Below are 6,542 nucleotides of genomic sequence, written 5' to 3'. Positions count from 1 at the left end.
TATTCTCATCTCTTTCCAGCAAATTAAAGCGAAAGAGTTAGCCTAGCGCTATCTTAAAATAACTAAAACTCCCTGCACTGCACTCCCAGTGTGTCCAGTACCTTGGATATTTTTAGTACATCCTTGTGGTATAGGATTGTTTGCACTGCTTGTGCTGTTGGCCATGAAGTTAAAATAATACAATGCTTTTACAAGGTGCTTTACCTTATAAAAGTAGGCACATAAATGCTTTAAACAGGTGATTTTAGCCCCTCTCTAGGTGGTTGCCAGGCAACCTGATGGCATTATCGTATGTCGTTATATTGCAGGTTTTGTGGATGTAAATCAAATGTTACTGTCATGAAATGAGAAACAATGCAATTCTTTTGTATGTAACATTTTCAGGTAAATAAATACTGACACACATCATTTTAGCCTGATAATATATATGATTGTTGGGAAGCACTAATGCAACAAGGTGTTCGCAGGTTGCCTCTGTGGTGGCCATCTTGTTTTCCCTGTAAAGAGGAGGCCGCCTCAGTTGCAGCTCTTTTATAGGCCAGTCTGAATTGAGAAGGTGTGGTCTCTATTGTATTTAAAGCTGGCAGGAAATGCTGTCTGTATGTGCAAGATATTGGCAAGAGACAATAAAGTAATTACTTCGGTTAAGATAGAGTGATGTCTGATGTTTTCCTCACCACACCTCTCTGCGTAACAATGATATAGATAAGAACCTTGGGTGGCCCAAGATTTACCTGTGTGTCAAGTCTGGTTGCTTAATTCCTGATAGGAGTTAGTGGACAAAGAAACAGACAGACAGACAGAGATTTGGTGTATTATAATAGGAATGCTTGATGGGAACAAGAACAAAACCATTTTTAGACTTAAATGTGTAAAGCAGCAACTTCAGGGGCTAACAAACACAGAAGAGATGCAAATGGCAGCTCTTGGCGTAGACCCTTTGAGGCCAGCTTTAAAACAGACTCAGTCCACACAGACACTCGTGTTAAAATTCCAAATTAACCAGCACTAAATTGCATGTTGGTGATGAGCTTTTTTTTTTTTACCTTATCCATTTGAATATTAATTAAGGCTTAAAGTTAGGGATGTTGACCCTTTTGGTTGACAGGTGTGCTGGCACAGGCTGCTGTAGCCAGTCACTGATTGGTAAGGGTTGCTCTGATAATTCCAGCAATCTAACAGGACAAGAAAAGTCAGGAAATTTGTGAAGCTGTGGTTTTTTTTTTTTTGTTGTTGTTGTTTTTTAATCAGATTTGACTGGTGATTCAGGTTTTTATGTCTGTATATAAATACTGAAACTTAAGTTAATTTAAAAGATAACCTGCTAAACGTGTACCTGGAGGCTGCCAAGTGCAAACACATGCACAGAAGGATTTTTCTAATAATCGTGACTTTTATATTTTTAGTTACTAATGCAATTAAAATATGAATGGGATTAATTGGCAGGTTTTCTTGTTGACAGGAAACTCCAGTCTGTCTTAGCTCAGGTAAGGTTTTACACTACTTTTCTTAAACATCAAGAAAACACCAGTTTCTCAAAATCTAAAATTTTGGCTTTTGATACCTTATGCAAGACTTACGGCCTTGAGAAACAAGACTTTTTTCCGATACTTGCAATTCCATGACTATATTGGCAAAAGAATAAACAGCTGTGTCCCTGGAGACTTCTCGATTGTTAACATCTTCATTGACGCTTATGACTCCGGGAGTAACAAAGCCCTGATAAGTAAACTGTACAAATGTATGACTAAGCTCAAAAGGGACTCGACAATTTACATAAAACAGAAATGGGAAAAAGAAATGGGCATTGAGATTACAGAAGATGGGTGGACACGGATTTGGGAAACACAGTTTACCACAACTAACTCTAACATGTGGCGGGACTTTTGTTGGAAGAACATTATACGCTTTTTCATAAGACCTAAACAAAAGTCGAAATTCAGTGCTACACCTGCGCTTTGTTGGAGAAATTGTGGGGAAGTCATGGCAGATCATGGACACATATTCTGGTCCTGCCCATCCATACGACCCTTCTAGACGGAAGTTGCAAAAATAATCACAAAGGTACTGGGATTCAATGTGACATGTACATTCGTATCATTGTATCTGGGATATTTTGCAGAAGATTTAGTTACAGACGATGTTTATCTCCTGAGAATTTTCTTGGCATCTGCGAAAAAGGCTATAACAAAACGCTGGCTTTGTAAAGACCCTCCCACTATAATACTTTTTACCTCTATAGTGGAAGACATCAAATTGATGGAATGTATGACTTTCACCCTGCGACTCCAGGGAGACTTGGGAAGGAGACGTTGGAGAAAATGGCTGGGCTTTACAAATTGTGGCAGCACTCTTTAATGCATAGAACTTGCAATACCAAAGTATTGATATATGTATGTGTGGATGTACAGCTGTATACAAGGGCATATATTGTCTTCCCATGACCTCATAATATTTTGTCTTTTTTGTTTGTTTTTTTTCTGCATAAAAATGTTCCTAAATAAAGAAAAAGTATCAAAAAAAAAAAAGAAAAAAGAAAACACCAGTTTCTAGCCATGCTTGCACAAATGGCATTGTTATTTCATCCACAATTTTGAATGAATGAATATTGGATGGTTTACCATTACATTGGTGCATTTGGTTATTCTTGCTCCCAAGAGGATGAGACATATTTGGTTTGCTGTTCTCTGAATTAGCAAATTATGAAGGCAATTTATACCATCTACCAAATCCTAATCTAACATATTAAACATGGTTAGAAAAAAAAAGAAAGAAAATGTCTGCTAAACAGTAGAGTATTAGCACTTTCACATGCTACCTTGTAGATGTTAGGAAAACAGAGCTATTGTATTAACATTGTATTATTTGAGGCCTCACATCTGTCAGTGACTTTAGTCAAAAGGTCATCACAAAGTCTAAGCTTGGTTGCAGTCTATTGATTTCCTTTCACAGGGCTGCACTCTACACTGAGTGCAGCATTTTCTGCTGTCTGCAAATTTCTGCACTAAAAGGCAGTTAACCTCCTGTAGTCCATGCTTCTCACAGTCATTGTTGACCCATTCATTCATCATCAGCCAAACCCCAAAGCTTTCATGGCTCATTTGAGGACTGTGGGACAGACGTGGCAGCTCTGTGAACCAGCAGCAGCAGCAGCAGCAGCACCATGCTAAAAAATAGCACATCAGAAATGTAATTAAAACTTAAGACATTCTCTAAAAGAATAGGGAAAGACTAAGGGTTAAGTGAGACTGAAAGACCATAGCTGAAACCTCTCAGCCCAACACCAATAAATAAAACCTTAGATTAATGCTGAATTGAATCACTTTCCTCCAGCAGCAATGCCAGACACAGTAAGAATATATTTCTGAGCAGTTCACCGCACAGACATGTCAGATTTTGAAAAGTTTATGATCCAGCTCAACGTGATCTGCATCTCAAAAGATGCAAAGAAGATAATAGCTGTACAGCTCCAGAAATACCAACCCATTAGAGGTAGAAAAGGAGGGAGAAAAGAGAGATAGTGAGAAAGAGGGGACTGATGTAGAAGCAGAGAACAGAGACAGATCTATAAATAGGCCTCCCTGCAGCCTGTGAATAGACAGTGAGTAGACCAGAGACATCAGTGTGACAGCCCCTCCGCTGTAGAGACTATCTGCCTCTGTTTTAGTGGTAAGAGTTCATATCCGTGGTTAAAACACTCTGATTCATCAGTTTTACCCCCAACCGAGCAAACTAGAAAACAGCTTGGAAATAACACAGACTATACAAACAATCAGCTCTGATCTGTTTTCTTGAAGTTCATTCCATTGTGCTATTATGTTTTCTGGTGTCATTAAGTTATGATAAGTCACAGAAAGCTACAGACTCTTTTGGGCACAGAGACAGCTGTTATGCATGGCTGCTGCAAAATAAATTATTCAGGCTAACATTTAGACTTTGTATTATTTATCAAAAAGTGCCACAGTGTTCAGCTGAAGGCTTTACGCGACTATTTTAGGGAGCACTCGTCCCCAAACAGTCCGAGATACATTGCACCTCTCCATCTGGCTGCAGAACACAGCGCTCTGCTGTCTGGAGTTTTTAAAAAATTATTTGGTTACAGATGCTTTCCTGCAATTTCTTTTAATACTAAGGCATTATTTCAACCTGCAGAGTATAGCATTATCAACAAAAGTTTGTAAAATTAATCCAGTCCATTTGCTGTCTGCATGTTTGGTTAGGGGCTTAAATTTCAGGAACATTACAGCCATTAACATAACTATTCGCTCAGACTTCCTTATTTAAGCTTTACATTTTATTCTCTTTAACTGCAAAGGGTAGAGTTATAATTTCAATGGATAGTTTTCCCATTTGGACTTTCTCAGGGTGGTGAAATGGTGTGCTGGCACTATGGCAAAAATAATACAGTCCTGCTAATGGAGGAGATGAAGAAGGCTCCTCTAAGTGATTGGAATCAAAAGCAAAACAATGAGGGGCTTTAAGGAGCATCTACACATGAAGCAATTCACTTGCGCATGATGCTTTGTTACTAGTGGATATTCCAGGCTACTGTTGCCTAAGTAACCTCTAATGTATTTACCACTTTGTGAATGGTATCTTTTGCTTTCAGTAGTAGCTGATTCAATTGCCTCAAAGTTAAGTAAGGTTTAACTTTGGTTGATCCCACTAAATATCATTGACTTTCTATGGACTCTGGTTGCCACGTCAGTGCTAGTTGATTCCTGTGTGATTGCCCTTTTTGGGACTTGGGAAGATATTCAGTTTGCATTATCTTAAATAGGTCGATCAGTGTTGTGAAACAGAAAGCAATCTGGTCTTTGTGAAAGCAGTGCTGGTGTCTGTTGCCACCTAATGATTTATCCATTGTTTGTTAGCAGAAATACAAATTTATGGGAAGTTAAAATAAAATTTTCACTTCCAATAAAAGCTGTTAAAATTCATTACATGGACAAAAATAATGGACCACCTACACCTATAGGAGCTGCTCAGCCAATGAAACAATCCTGGTGCACAACATTTCCTTTGAACTCTCTGTGCATCCATGTGTTAAGTCTGGTTTAAAAGACGTTTCTGGGTCCAAATGGTCCCAGTGATTTGCCTCAAGTTGGCATTAAAGGAACAGCTTTTAGCTTTTGGCATTTTAGAGCCAGTTTACAGCCACAAGCTTGATCAGCACTTAGCGATTGAATCGTGGCAAAGTAAAAGAGCCTTCAAGTCAGCTCAGGATTCAAAGAAGTGACTGATGGAACTACACAGGTATCATTTCTTTTCTAATTTTTATTTATAGTTGTAGAAACAAATTCAACTTTAATTTTGACGAGTCACCTGTTAATAAGGCTCAAAATAACCTTTATAAAACTGTAGTTATCACAAATTCTTGAGGTGAATTGAATTTGAGGTTTGAATGACAAAACAGTCCCAGATTGTTATGTTGCACTCTGTACTGTGAGTCATATATGTTATAGGTCCACGGCGACAGCAGACACGAGTGTATTTACTGTAATGCTGGGCATAATTAAAATGACAAGTTGATGTGGAGGTGACGCTACAACACCGTTTGCATGCTGTGCACTTTTCACACTGTGAAAAGTGTGACTTTTAAAATGTACAGAATCACTTACATTGATATGACACAAATTTTTCTGTAAAGGCAAAGGTTCTCTGTTTCTGGTTTAGGTAGCATTTTTCAGTTTCACTACCACTAGCTGAGAGGTTTGCAAGCATTTACAAACAAGTATGTGGCAGCTTGCTGGGCACCAAAGCAATCACAGGGAGGTCTTCAGTGCAGCACCCACTTTATTACCAATTTCACCTAATGATTGCCAGCAACCACTTGTCAACCGGGGACTAGATATCATCCTCTATCAACCACTGACTGGTCTTTAAGTTTGTGTGACTGGGGACTAATATGTGCAGATTAGCCACTTAGCTGTATCTTAGCAATGTATGAATAAATGTGTTTAGGGTTATTTGGTAGTTAGCTGTTAGCTGATCTAAATAAAAGCAAGCAATTTAACAGCCAGATCAGCCCAGAAGTTTGGATGAATAAACCAATGTTATCCAAGACAGGAGATATTTGGCTAACAGCTTATGTCACTGTAATGTTGTTAGTAACTACAAAATATAGATCAGTGCTTTGTGGGGGCTGTTTTGTGGACTACTGCCACTGAAAAATGCATGCTAAGTTAATGTTGCCTGTCTGGCCAAGCACAAAAGAGATCCCTCCCTTCTTATTCTCAAGAGTTTGACTTCCTGGTTAATTAAAAGTTGAGCATTGCTCACTGCCACCCTGCAGAGGAGAGAAAAGACTGAAGGCACAAATGGCTGGCAATATTTCATAAAGTCTTTTGACTTCTGCATGCTTTTATTATGTAATTTAGATTGTTTGTTTTTTGTTGTTGTTGTTGTTTTTAAAATATCTGTTTCTGATGTGTCTGCTTATTAGAACAGGTTCTACTCAGCACTGCTTTATTACAATCAGCTCTCCAGGTGCCAAATATTTGGTGCCAAATTTGGCCCACAAACACTGTAAGGTATAATTA

This window comes from Aulonocara stuartgranti (genome assembly GCF_965226115.1).
Source record: "Aulonocara stuartgranti genome assembly, chromosome: 14".
Classification (NCBI taxonomy): Eukaryota; Metazoa; Chordata; class Actinopteri; order Cichliformes; family Cichlidae; genus Aulonocara; species Aulonocara stuartgranti.
This window is presented reverse-complemented; position numbering follows the sequence as displayed.